General features: G+C 50.7%; 1 protein-coding gene across 1 annotated transcript in view; it reads right to left on the reverse strand.

Moving 5' to 3' along the window:
* Nucleotides 1–10,232, reverse strand: part of LOC119444787 (monocarboxylate transporter 9) — a 69,726-nt gene extending 59,494 nt beyond the window's left edge. Inside the window, exon 1 of the mRNA XM_049663618.1 lies at nucleotides 10,004–10,232. The gene's annotated coding sequence lies outside the window, so the exon portion shown is untranslated. The remainder of the gene's footprint in view (nucleotides 1–10,003) is intronic.
* Nucleotides 10,233–14,546: the final 4,314 nt, after the last annotated feature.

Consider the following 14,546-nt stretch of genomic DNA (forward strand, 5'->3'; position numbering starts at 1 on the left):
TATTTCTCGCCAACTGCACCGGAGAGAACCCCACCGCCTGATATGCCTGACGACTACAAGTTTGACTACTTCATCCAAAAACGCCGAAAAGTGTTCAACTCTACCCATACTGTCATGACCTTCCGCGTACCGCTGCGCCGATCTACCAGCGGACACCATCGTGGTACCTAAATCAAGTGCAAGAAGAACATGGACGACCTACTCTTCATGAAAAGTCCAAGGAGACCATGAAAGAAACTGCTCTGACTGCTCCTCCGGTCACTTGCGCGCAGTCACGTGGATTCTGGGCTTCTATTCCAGCCTGGTTGTACTCCAACAGCTACCGCCGCAGCCATATATATATATATATATATATATATATATATATTGTAAGGCAGCAGCACAGCTGTTGTCTCGTCGCCTTTATTTTGCTGAGCCACGCGCTGAACGAAGACGACGCGCCCAGTGATGATGATTATGTACAGGTGAAGAAGATGAAGGATTAATATTTTGCTCACACTAATTACCCCCTCGCGCGAAAGCGGCCAACCTGGCCGCTGGTTATAGCGGTGCGGTACGTCGTTGGAAGGGCTTTAGGCGCGAAACGTGGACAATTTCTGTGCCACGGTAGCGGCCATCGGAAGGCGTGACAACGGGAGTGACGCGGTAGTTCACTGGCGAAGTTTGCTCTACAACAGTGTAGGGCCCTATAAAACGTGACTGAAACTTGTCGCACAGGCCAGGAACTCGAGTGGGTGTCCCCAATAACACTTCATCGCCGGGGCTGAACTGAACGACACGGTGAAATGCATCGTAGCGAGTCTTCCTATCCTGTTGACTTGCCTCGGTGTTGAGGCGGGCGCGATGGCGACACGCGGCAAGGCGAGATATTAACTGCTCACTCACTGACGCCGACGATTTCACGGGGGCATCAAAAAAAGAGACGTCGAGGAGAGAGGTCGGTTGACGCCCGTAAACTAGAAAGAATGGTGAGTAGCCAGTAGTGCGCTGTGCAGCGGTGTTGTAGGCAAAAGTCACGAACGGCAGGATGGTATCCCAGTTGGTGTGGTCAGCGTTGATGTACATGGAGATCATGTCAGAGAGAGTTCGATGGAAGCGCTCTGTGAGGTCATTAGTCTGAGGATGGTAGCTGGTAGTCGTCTTATGGATGGTGTTGCATGTGCGGAGGACGTCCTCGAGTAGCTTCGACAGAAACGCCTTGCCACGGTCACTCAAAAGGACGCGTGGCGCTCCATGTCGTAGAAAGATGGCTTCCAGGAAGAAAGTCGCAATCTCCTCCGCGGATCCTGAAGGTAGCGCAGCTGTTTCGGCGTACCTGGTCAAGTGGTCAACTGCAGTGACGATCCATCTCTTGCCGCTAGCTGATAATGGCAGCGGTCCGTAGAGGTCAATCCCGATGACTGCGAATGGAGCGTCAGGACAGGGAAGAGGTTGCAGCAGTCCAGCCGGAGGTGAAGTGGGCAGTTTGCGGTGCTGACAGAGCGAGCAAGACGCGACGTATTTCGCTACGCAGGTGGCAAGTCCAGGCCAGGAAAAACGACTGCGGATGCGTTCATAGGTCTTGTGAAAGCCGAGATGTCCAGCCGTGGGATCATCATGAAATGTCTTCAATATCTGTTCCCTGAGTGATCGAGGAGCGACAGGAACCCAACGCTGTCCTTCGGGGTGGAAGACATACCGGTAGAGGATTGATTTTTCACACTTGAAGTTCTGTAACTGGCGACGGGCTCGCGCGTTAGGAGGACGAGATGAGCCGTGAAGGCGTTCCATAATTGAGTGGCAGTAAGCGTCGTCGCGTTGGTGGGACGCGAACATCTCAGGGTGGAAAGAAGGAAGACCGTTGAGAGCGGCGAGTGAAAGAACTGCAGAGGACGCGTTTACAGGCTCGGTGACGGATGGAGGCAGGCCGGGAACGTCGGACTGCGGTGGTAACGGACAGCGGCTGAGAGCATCTGCATCGTTGTGTTTCTTGCCGGATTTGTACGTGACGTCGAAGTCATATTCTTGCAGACGAAGTATCCAGCGACCTAAACGGCCAGATAAATTCTTTAACGTCGACAACCAGCATAAAGCATGGTGGTCGGTCACGACCGTAAAGTGGCGACCGTGTAAATACGGTCGGAATTTTTGGATGGCCCAAACAACGGCGAGGCACTCCTGCTCAGTGATTGTGTAATTTTTCTCGGCCGATGTTAGCGTCCGACTTGCGTATGCGACCACGCGTTCCCCAAAACGTTGTCGTTGCAAAAGAACAGCGCCGATTCCATGGCCGCTGGCATCAGTATGGAGTAGAGTGGGTGCGGACTCATCGAAATGACAAAGCACTGGCTCCGACGTGAGGGCACGCTTTAAAGTGTCAAAAGCCGCTTGGCACTCGTCTGACCATACGTATGGAGTTCCTGAAGGGATGAGTCGGTGAAGCGGAGCCGCGATGGTAGCAAAGTCACGTATGAAGCGTCGGAAGTAAGAAGCCAGGCCAAGAAAGCTGCGAAGTTCTTTGGAGCGTTGGGGCCTCGGAAAGCGTAGGACGGCGGTAATCTTTTCGGGGTCAAGCCGAATGCCGTCTTTGCTTACGAGGTGGCCCAGTACTTTAATAGTCTTGCTGGCAAAGTGGCACTTTTTGGTATTCAGCTGAAGACCAGCAGCAGAGAGACACGTCAGAACTTCATCGAGGCGCTGCAAGTGGGGTTGGAAGGTTGAAGAAAATATGACTATGTCGTCAAGGTAGCACAAACAAGACTTCCATTTAAGGCCCCGCAGAACAGTGTCCATCATTCGTTCGAAGGTTGCTGGTGCATTGCAGAGGCCAAAAGGCATGACGTTAAATTCGTACAGTCCATCTGGTGTTGCAAAGGCAGTTTTTTCCTTGTCGGCCTCATGCATCGGAATTTGCCAATAACCCGAGCGTAAGTCAAGACTGGAAAAGTATTCCGCGCCTTGCAATGAATCTAAGGCGTCGTCAATGCGAGGCAAAGGATATACGCCTTTTCGGGTTATTTTGTTCAAGGCACGGTAATCAACACAAAATCGCACTGAGCCATCTTTCTTGCGCACCAAAACGACGGGTGACGACCAAGGGCTGGCGGAGGGGCGGATGATATTTCGCTCGAGCATGTCGGCAACGTGCTTGTCGATTATCTCGCGTTCGGTGGAAGAAACGCGATATGGTCGACGGCGGACAATAGAACTTCCATCAACGTGTATGCGATGAGTTGCCGCTGAAGTCTGTCCCAAGAGAGGTGAGTGTACGTCGAAGGAAGATTTATGTTTCGACAACAAGGCCAGTAGTTGATGTGCTTGCTGCGGAGTCAGATCCTTACTGATTGCGCTGGCGAGAGGAGTAGCAGGAGCAGCAGCTGTAGGTGGGCGTGGTTCTGCAGTACCAGTACTCGAAGCCATCACCGAGACAGGCTGTGTGTCCACACCGCAAACCACGACAGCACCTTTGGGAAGCAAAATCGGCTCATTTGTGACGTTGAGTACTGTGAGAAGGGCCGTGCCGTTGATGAATCGAACGAGACTCGACGCTAGTGCAATTCCTTTGGAGAGGCAACGGGCTGATGGGGTGACTAGAACATCGCCATTGTCAATTACGTCGGAAGCAATCACAAGAAGTTGCTCGTGGCCAGGTGGGACCACACAATCGGCTACGGTTCGCAGACGGTGGCGGGACTGAGGCCCCTTGTCGGTGTCATCGGTCTCGCGCATGTGGACAAGGCGCTGTCGGCAAGAGATGAAAGCGGCAGCGGCAGAAAGAAAGTCCCAACCAAGAATGAGCATATAAGCGCAAGAAGGCAGCACTGCGAACGGAATATGGTGGCGAATCCCATCAATAAAAACTCGAACTGTACACTGTGCCGATAGCCGTATCGTAAGGTTATTCGCGCTACGTAAAGGAGTGCCATGGTAAGGTGTAGTGACCTTGCGTAGACGAGAGCACAAATCGGCATGAATAATAGAAATAGCGGCTCCCGTATCAACTAATGCTCGAACAGGCACACCTTCAGCATACACTAATAACAAATTGGCCGGGCTCTCAGGAGGTGTTGTTTGTCCGAGCGATGCAGCTTCCCCTCCAAAAACTGCACCATCTAGTTTTCCGAGTGGTAGTCGGTATGGGTGACTGGCTGGAGAGGCGATGTTGAGCGTCGGAGAGGGGAAGGAGAGCGGCGGCGTCCTGGACGGTAGTTTCGAGGAGCGTCGGATGGAGCGGGTGGGGAGAAGGAACGTGTTGAAGGGCGGCGCTGGTATTGGCTCGGAAAGGACACCAGATCCCTCTCGTAAGCATCGTAGCCGCTGCGTTCGTCCTGCTGGCGCTTTCGACAAAACCGCGAGATGTGGCCTCGAATGCCACAATAATAACAGATTGGGCGGGAGGAGCGCCAGGGGGCGTAAAATGCAGGTACAGGTGCACGTGGTGTAAAGGCTGCGCTGTCGTTCTGAGGAACCGGAAGGGCACGCTGAGCGACGGAAGGCTGCATGGCAGCAACTTGGGCGTACGTGAGTGGCGGATTTGGTGGTGTCGGAGGGTCAGGGCGTACAGCGGAAACCAAGGAAGACAGCTCGTCCTTGATGATGTCTCGTAGCCAAGTGGACGTAGAGTGAGCTGGAGGAGCAGCAGAGCACGACAGGCCTTGTGCTTGAAGCTCTTCGCGGATCAGAGCCTGAATCAACGTGCGCAAATCGGCATCCGAAGAAGGTCGCGTGTCACAGACGTCTGGCTGTAACCGGATGGCTTGTAGGGTATCCAGATGCTGGCAGGTCGCGATGACATCGTCTACGGTGGTGGGGTTTTTAACTGCTAGTGCGTTAAACGCAACGTGTCCAATGCCTTTTAAAATGTCTCGAACGCGATCGGTCTCGCTCATTGCCGAGTCGACGCGGCGGCAAAGGGAAAGGACGTCTTCAATGTACGAAGTGTACGTCTCCCCTGGTTGTTGCATGCGCGCATCGAGCTGCCGCTTTGAAACTTCAGAACGGATGGATGGCGTTCCGAAAATCTTCCGGACTTGGTGCTGGAAGGTGGTCCAATCGGGCAAGGCCCTCTCGTGGTTAAAGAACCACGTCTTCGCGACATGGGACAGGTAGAAGGCGACGTGGCGAAGTTTCTGAGTGTCGTCCCAGTGGTTGTACTCACTCACCCGGTCATAGTTCTCCAGCCAGTCCTCGACGTCGTCGCGCGGGAGACCAGAGAATATAGTGGGGTCACGCTGCGGGGCGGTAACGGTCCATACGGAGGCGGCTGGTTGGGGGGCAGCGGGGGTGATGCCGGAGGCTCCGGGTTGCGGTACTTGTGTCATGGCAGTGGACAGGCGGAGCAAACGGCGACCCGAACGAAGCTCCAGTGGAACTCGACGGCGTAGAGGTCTAGGGGATCGAAAGCAATCTCCACCACTTTGTAAGGCAGCAGCACAGCTGTTGTCTCGTCGCCTTTATTTTGCTGAGCCACGCGCTGAACGAAGACGACGCGCCCAGTGATGATGATTATGTACAGGTGAAGAAGATGAAGGATTAATATTTTGCTCACAATATATACATTGTACCGGAGCACATCGGCACCAGCTCTGTGCCAGCCAGTGTGTGGAAGAAGACGTTGACGATCGTGTGGTTCGCGCTAGGTCGGTTTTCAACGATCCGGCTTGTTAAACCGCTTTATCAAGTCTACCTCCAAAATACTCTTGTTGCATTTGGTGGAAGTGCTGGGTCGTCCCCTTCAGCGTCCTGGAACTCCGCAGCCGTACGCTACCATCTGTCTTCACAATGACCGAGGACGCCGGACCCTCGCGAGCTTCTCCCGCTCCCACACCTGTCGTGTGCTCTGGGGTGCTTCATCTGCGTGATCCTCCAGTCTTCAGTGGCACTGACGATCACGACGTGGAAGACTGGCTGGCCGAGTGTGAACGTGTTAGTGCACACAACAAGTGGGATGACCGCGACAAGTTGACTCATGCCATCTTTTATCTTACCGGCGTGGCCCATCTGTGGTTCAAGAACCACGAGGCTGATTTTACCACCTGGTCAGCTTTCAAAGAGACCCTCGTTTCGTTTTTCGGTCGGCCAGCGGTGCGCAAGCTTTGCGCTGAACACAGCCTCCGCGGACGATATCAACAAATTGGTGAGACCTTCACAAGCTACATTGAGGATGTCATCGGCCTCTGTAGGCGACTGAATGCGTCCATGTCGGAACCTGACCAAATCAAACACATTATGAAAGGCATCGACGATGACGCTTTTCATATGCTCGTGGCTAAAAACCCACAGAGCGTTACTGAAGTCATTGAACTTTGCCAAAGTTTTGATGAGCTGCGTAAACAGCGCATCTCCACACGTCGCCCTGGAATGCAAACGGCTGACCTTTCAGCTTTGGCTCCCAGCGGCGCTGGTTTTGATTACACTTCGTTGCTGCCTCAAATTCAGCAATACGTACGTGAGGAAGTTGCACGTCAGCTCTCTCTTGTGGCATCGGTCACTGAGCCTCTCCCCCCACTGGACCAGTCGCTTCGTCGGGTTATCCAGACGCAAGTTGCTGAGGCCCTCCCGTCCCCCGCTTCACCGCCGCACGTTACGGCGCCGCCGCAAGTAACGGCGCCGCTAACTTATGCTTGTTATCCCCCGTCTCGCTGCTTGTTATCCCCCGTCATCTGCGCTCGGACATATGCACCGCCTTCCACGATGATCCTCAATGCGGCCACGCTGGCGTATTCAAGACCTACTCCCGCCTACGCCTGCGGTATTACTGGCGCGGCATGTATCGATACATTCGCCAGTACGTGCGATCATGCCTTTCGTGCCAACGCCGCAAGTCTCCCCCTCATAGCACCGCTGGTCCTCTACAACCTTTACCGTGCCCTACAAGACCATTTGACCGTGTTGGCATTGATCTTTACGGTCCCCTCCCCAACACTCCTGCGGGCAACCGGTGGATCATTGTCGCCGTCGACCATCTCACACGGTACGCTAAAACATCTGCGCTGCCAGCTGCCACCGCGATAGACGTCGCTCGCTTCCTTCTTCGCCGCCTCATTTTGCGACACGGTGCGCCCCGTGAATTATTAAGCGATCGTGGCCGCGTCTTTCTGTCAAACGCTATCGAGGCTCTGCTCCAAGAATGCCGCATTGTTCACCGCACCACCTCTGCGTACCATCCGCAAACAAACGGCATGACGGAGCGTTTCAACCGCACCCTTGGAGATATGCTTGCGATGTACGTGTCCGATGATCACTCCAATTGGGACCGGGTGCTCCCCTTCGTCACGTACGCCTATAACTCTGCGCCACAAGCTACCACCGGCTTCTCTCCTTTTTTTCTTCTATATGGACGTGAACCATCCTGTTCCATGGACACCATTCTCCCTACCGACCCGATGTCTCTGAAGCCTCGCCCGTTTCCGAAGCGGCTGCTTATGCTGAAGAGTGTCGTCAACTGGCTCGCTCGTTTACCGCGCAAGACCAATGTCGCCAAAAATCTCGCCATGACGAATCCGCATCTAGCGCCCACTATTCCCCGGGAATGCTAGTTTGGCTCTGGGTCCCGTCCACTACTCCCGGCCTTTCGACCAAGCTTCTCTCGAATTACCACGGTCCCTACCGAGTAGTCGAGCAAACATCTCCGGTCAACTACATCATCGAGCCGCTCGAGCCATCTTCCGACCACCGCTGCCGAGGGCGTGAAACAGTTCACGTCACTCGGCTGAAACCGTGCTACGACCCTCCTGTGCTGTCAATCCCCTAAGTCGCCAGGTTGGCTCCTTTCTGCGTGGGGAGTGATTGTACCGGAGCACATCGGCACCAGCTCTGTGCCAGCCAGTGTGTGGAAGAAGACGTTGACGATCGTGTGGTTCGCGCTAGGTCGGTTTTCAACGATCCGGCTTGTTAAACCGCTTTATCAAGTCTACCTGCAAAATACTCTTGTTGCAATATATATATATATATATATATATATATATATATATATATATATTGCGTATAAGGGACGTGGGGATCACGGAGAGAAATTAAGAGGAGGACGACAGTGCAGCGGCCATCCCTGCTGTTCGTAGCCTGCTGTTCCTGCTCTTACACTCCTGCATGAACCCATTTTCCCCGTGCTCGTAACAATATATTATAATATTGAAATATATTATTGTTAAAAACGCATTATTATTTAAGGAACACTTAACTGTTCTTACGCTCTAATGCCTGTCTCTCCAAGGGGGCTCACTAAATAACCGATTCCGTCAAATGAAAAAAAAAGACAATTATAGCCGCGCTATTTTTTTTTCAACAATCCATCGTACCTGCGGCAAATGAGATGAATGTGTAATTACCACTGAAAATTCCAATTTTATTCCAAAGGGCGAAGTAAGGTTTATTGTTGCGCTTGCACTACTCTAACTTTGTTCTAACTATACGCAGGTCCGATAAACGCGAACGTGGGATACCCAGGTGCGCCAAACTTTCTGGCACCCTTAATAGCTTTAACACGCCGTGTAGGGCCTGCAATGACAAAACACAGGCGCTACTAGGCTACCCGTGAAGAGCCACGCCAGTAAAAGTGCAATACTTTGAGCATGCGCTGTGAATGTTGTTTCATGAAATTTGTTTGCGTGCAGCTATTCTCAAAGCTCTGATTAATAATATAGTCACGAACTTAAGACCTGCTATGAGCAACTTTAGTGACCGAATAGTGTCGCAGGCGCAAGTTAGAATCAGCTAGCGCAAGACAGGGGTAATTGGAGATCGCAGGCCTGCGTCCTGAAGTGGACATAAATATAGGCTGATGATGATGATAACCTGCATCTAGGGAATGGGTCAGCTTATGGCATACATTATCTAAACATATGCGGAGCCTCACGGCAACGCTGATTGCGATAACGACGGCGCAAATTCGCCTGAGGTGTCCATAAAATCGCTATCAGAAAAAGACGAAGCATTTAGGTACTACCGTATACCTAAATATTAAAGTAACAGCTTCAGAACAAACTTTGCTATAGTGGATTTGAAGAAGGTCATTTCTCGACCTTGCACGGTAGTAGGAAACCTCACACTGTAGTCGCAGTTTAGAGGCAGTAATTTCGGAAAGCATAATAAACGAAACGCCAATTACATATTTCACGCAAGTATAATCTGGATATTTCGACACTGGTGCAAGTCTCAGCATCCTGATAGGTCAACTTACCTTGAGCAGCCACAATTTTCAGTTTTGTATATACATGCGCTTCAAGTATTACTTCATCAGCAATTAGCAAACGTTAGTTAATATTGGGAAGAAACCATCGACGATGATTGTCACTGTGAAGCGAAAAGTCTACACGAGGAAAGAGCGAGAGAGCCAGTGAGAGAGTGTGAACGAACGAAGGTTTTCCTTGTCGAGTCTATCACCAATCATCGAACAGCCACCAACCAACGACCAACCATGAAAACGGTCGCAAAAACCGAATAAGCTATTCGCTCTAATGTTACCATTGTTAACATTGTTAACATGTACACGTATCTGCACCGCCGTTAGTAATGTCTTACTGATAATAGACACACTGTGATCTCCGGTGCACTGCCTTTAAATTTTTTTTGCCGTTTCCCTTTGAAGCAGCTGGTACGACTTCAACGTTGCCAACCAGTTTTGACAATATATTGAATGCCGTTTTCTCAGTCGAGCGCGCTACTACATGTCGAAAAAAATGACGAATAAGCACCTTCCTTTACAGATCTTTTATTACGATCACCGCTTCAATCAAATAAATCGACCACTTGGGCAAAACTAAGTCGGCTATCACAATTTTGCGCATAAGCTATCAAGAGTATTTATCTCACAAGGAACAAGAGTGTCTTGTTGAAATGCAGTGCGTAGCTTTAATGGGTATGACTTCGCGTATAATTTGAATTTTGGGAAGTCTCAAAGTCTATCGCCGACCTCGCACAGAAACTGCGGCCAAACATCTTTTTACAGCATTTGTCTTACTTCAAGCAAATTATTGACAGGACATTCTGGAACTGTTGTAAAAAGCTCATGGCAGGCGAAGCTTACCTTCAGTCCTCTGCTGCATGCAATTGAAACATAAAGGCTGATAGTTGGCAGGGCATAGTGGAAAACAAGACAGTCATATCGAGCAACAGGTGTGCTGTCAGTATGAGTCCAATGTTCACCTCTCGTTCATAGAGGCAGCTGGTTGTCACTTCTGCATATCCCATGTTTGCAATTGTGTCCTCTGAATTCTTGAATGCAGCTGCATATTAGGGTCAGAACCAAACACATTCTATGTCAGCCGTTTCCATTTTGTTGACCCTCGCTTCAAAGCACAATGTGTGTTTTAACAGCGAAAGCACAATTTCTTGCGGTGGACAACGCAGAAAGTATTGTGTACACCACCACTCCTTACAATGCGCTGGCCGATGTTGTGTTACACTGAAGCAATTCCGATTTTACACAAGCCTTTATAATCAAAATTGCTATTACTGCGTGCCTTCCTGCTCGCGACCATGCGGTACAGTGACCATGGCAAATTACACCGCTGCAATAGGTGGAGCAGTAAATGAAGTCTATTCGAAGACGTACAAAACAGATCTATAATGCTCAGCTGCAGCGTATTTGCGAAGTGGCGACTGAGGAGTGATGTCGCTACGATCGTTGTGTGTCGGTGAACACTCTGGCCTTCACCGTTCATTACTCCATGACATCTTTACAATTCCTCCTGGACGTTGAGATTTAACAACCGCTAGTAGAAAGCTTTCTTGAACTCTCGTCGCAACTTCAAGTGCACTATCGCTTTGACATGGGGAGCCAACCGCAATGTCATTGGTCGGCGTGTCCATCGGCAGGACACGCCGACCAATGAAAAATCGCATCTCAAGCAGAAATAATCCGATGTGAAGATGCATAATTACATCAGTATGTGGAGTGCCATAGCTGCAGAGCTTGCTTTTATGCACACGCTGAGGACCTTGTCACTACATCATAGTCTTCATTGTGAGTCTTATTTATCGGGAAGAGAAAAAAATGCCCAGGACTCAACCGTGCTGTGGGTCTGCCCCGGTTATGCAGTTTCTCTGGTTGTGCTATTTTCCTTGAAAACACATTCATCAAGAATGAGAAAGCAGACGCTGCCACGACCACCTCAAAAACGTCATTCGTCTACATTATTGCTCATTTGAGAACTAGATGCCCACGGAAGCTCGGACTACCTGCATTCTTGGAAGAGGTCCACATCATGGGCTCTGAGAACGACTAGGGCGAAGGCCATGGCACGCAGTATCAAGAAAAAAGAAGCACCGGATGTCGAGTGAGCTGTCTTGATTTAGTCAAAGCGATCTGCAAACCTTCAAGGTTTCTTACCTGCCGCTTTCGGTGTCAAAACCCAAGCTCCCTAAGGAGGCAGTACCTGCTGCTTTCGGTGCCACAACCCTAGCTCCCTAAGCACGCAATTCCTAACGCAATATTTAGACAGTGTGGCCCCTGTGCAAATCAAACAAATCAGGATAAGCTCTCGGAAAACCATCCTGATGGTAGATGCAAAAAAAATTCAGATACTGAAGAAGTTGAACTTCATTCCGACATTAGGCGCAATACCCCTCTGCTCCTTTATTGCTAACGGGGAAGGAGTCAACAGCAGGTTTGATCTCTGATGTCGGCCTTGAAATCAAGTGAGCTGGACCGCAAGTGTCTTTTGAGTTCTTCAGTGTACATTTTTGATACTCATCGCTTGGAGATGCGTCTGGTGTGTGAAGGTAAAATTTGCTTCTCTGCCTTTACCAGTGTCTGTCACTTTTCGCTACGTGATACACCATGTCCGACCATTCTTTCCGAGACCTCTGCTGTGGCGAAACGGTCGCAAGGTAGGCTGTGAGCAGAGATCAAGCTCTCTGTGCAGATATGAACTGACCTGCCAGCGTTACTGCGCAGACTATAACACTGACGACTGTTCAGCGCCTTCTTTCAAGCGTACCAACTTTCCTGGCTCTCGGAAAGCGACGTCAAATAATTCCCCGAAGACCCAATGGTAAGTTAATATTCTTTAAAAAATCCACCTACCATTACGACACTTCCTAATGCGAAATTTGAGCGCAGCTTTATACGTTTTCATTTCGCGATATATTGGCTGACGCAGATAATCTGTGTCGTACGGCACATTGAAAACGGAGCGAAGTGTGGCGCGACTGCCTCGCTCATCTGGAGATCGCAAGAGCCAGCGTGTGGGTGAAGCGTGGACGCAATTAACAGCAGCCGCTGCCTACAGACCTGCCAGACGACGCCCGCTACTCTGGTGCCATCTCGTAGCCATGATCGCCGCACAACGCTTTTCTTCTCACGCCTTCGCCGTACCCTCCTCCGCTTTCCGCCTCATGGTTCGTCGCACCCTCGTCTCCGATTTCTTCCTCGCGTGTTTCATTCCCCGTTGCTCTCCGCGTTCGCTTTCAGCTTTCGCTGTGCTCGTTCACTCGGTTACGCCGTCGACGCCGACGCTCACCGTAGGAATGAGCTCCAGAGAACTGCGCTCTCAAAATGCAGAGCGCAGGTTTTCTGCGACAGATTGTTCAATCTATTCGGCGATGTACAGCACTCACATAGTGCACACACATAGTGCACACACAGCACTCACATAGTGCACTCGCGAGTGCACAGCACTCGCGATAAAAGCGCCACCCACCGGCATCAGAAACCAAAGTGAGGACTAGGCCCCTATGCTTGTGTATTCTTCGAGAACAGTAATCATATCTCCTATTTTAAGGCCGGTGAGAGCATAGGGGGAGTACTTGTTCACACCGGCTGATACAGAAATGGGAAGGCCTATGCTTCCCTATAGACTCACAAATATAACACGGTGCTGTAGTGGCGCTCTACGTCGAGAATCGAATGATGGGGTCAATGAACCAATTAACACTACGCAAACAAGTCAATGAAAATGAAAAGTGAGCTGAAGCATCTGCTAGAATGAATGCACGTGATTCTCTGCGCTGACAAACTCCTTGCACTAAGAGCGCTCACACTGTTAGAGAGGCTTATCGCAGCTCAATGTCACATACGGTAAAGTACTTGCTCAGCAATTGCACTGCTCGTGCAGAAGTCCACACTACCAGCGTCTTCCTTGCGCCTTCTTGCAACATTTTGTTTGATTCAGTTACTCCAGCCAAAATATGAAACATGAGGGCTTGGATAATTACTTCAGGCGGAATCCCGCAAGGTGGAGGCAAGTGCACGAAAGGGAAAAATGACATCCACGAGAATTGTAGCATGGGGCTATCAAGGAAACCCGTACGGACTTTCATAGAAAGAAAGCGTCGCAGTTGAAAAGTTTGTCCTGGTCCGGTACCTTTGCCTAATCATTGAGCATGCGCCTCCTGGTATGCAGTAGGTATTAGGTTCAAATTACAGTACCCGCGGAAGCCAACAATTCTTACTTGGCGGTCGGGCATGGCCTGACTGTCCCAACGTGGGAGCGGCCCGCTGCGCGCTGAGTCGCGTACTTCAGGATTTCATTAAAGTTTTACATCCATCCATCCATCCATCCATCCATCCATCCATCCATCCATAGGCAGAGATCTTCTTCGGCCTGGTGCTCAGCTGTGCAAAGGGGACTCTTATATCCCATAAGGCCTGTGGCAGCACTGGCGGACACTCCACATATTCTTTTCTAGGCACATGGGCACTCATATATAAGGACCGGTGGCTTCACAGCGTGCCTTGCTCCAGGGTCATGGAAAGAGAAAGTCACTGCCGTCGAGTACATTACCGCATAACCCACTGGGCTATGGATCGACGGTACGATAACGAATGCGCGATTACGACTGCATGACTATGACGCAATGTCGACGATGGCGTTACAACCGTGGGATGATGGTTGAATGACCGTGGCATGAATGGAATGAAATGAAAAAGAAGGAATGACGTCGATGAAAATACGAAGGTGATATGACAACGATGGCATGAGGACAATGGGATGATGACGAAGGTAGGACAACGATGGTGCGGCGACGACCGCATGATGAGAGTCGGATGACGAAGCTAGAATAACGATGATGAAACGAACACGATGGCATCGCAACCATGATGGCATCGCACCGATGGCATTGCAACCGTGTGTACAGATGGTCTCTATCTGATCTGGTGCTCGGCTGTGAAAAGGACAAATGCTATGGGCTCCCGTGTCCGAACAGGTAAAGGCTGTGTCCAAACTCCGCTGATGACATGGGAGATGCTTCAGAAAACAGGCTTCGCCGGTGGCCTACAGGTAAAATATGTGGAACCACGTTCCCGCAATAATTTCCGAAGGGGAACGTGAACGCTTGACAGCACTCCAGCAACGTACAGCGTTCGATTGAGCAGACGGTATGGAAGTAGATGTTCCGAATACCTACCGGTAAAAGAGGTACAGGCGTGCTGCAGGGCCTGTTGTCTGGCCTCTCCAAGGAGACCGTATCACTAGGCGAACAATATGTTGGAAAATTGGAGGCGGGGCAACAACAGGACAGTGGCGTACGAACTCTTTCTCAAGTGAGGGGGGGGGGGGGGTAGAGGGCAAACCGCTAACCAATGAACCCTCTCAACATTCATTCACTCATTCATTCTTTATTTG

Source organism: Dermacentor silvarum, chromosome 3, assembly GCF_013339745.2.
Source record: "Dermacentor silvarum isolate Dsil-2018 chromosome 3, BIME_Dsil_1.4, whole genome shotgun sequence".
Taxonomy (NCBI): domain Eukaryota; kingdom Metazoa; phylum Arthropoda; class Arachnida; order Ixodida; family Ixodidae; genus Dermacentor; species Dermacentor silvarum.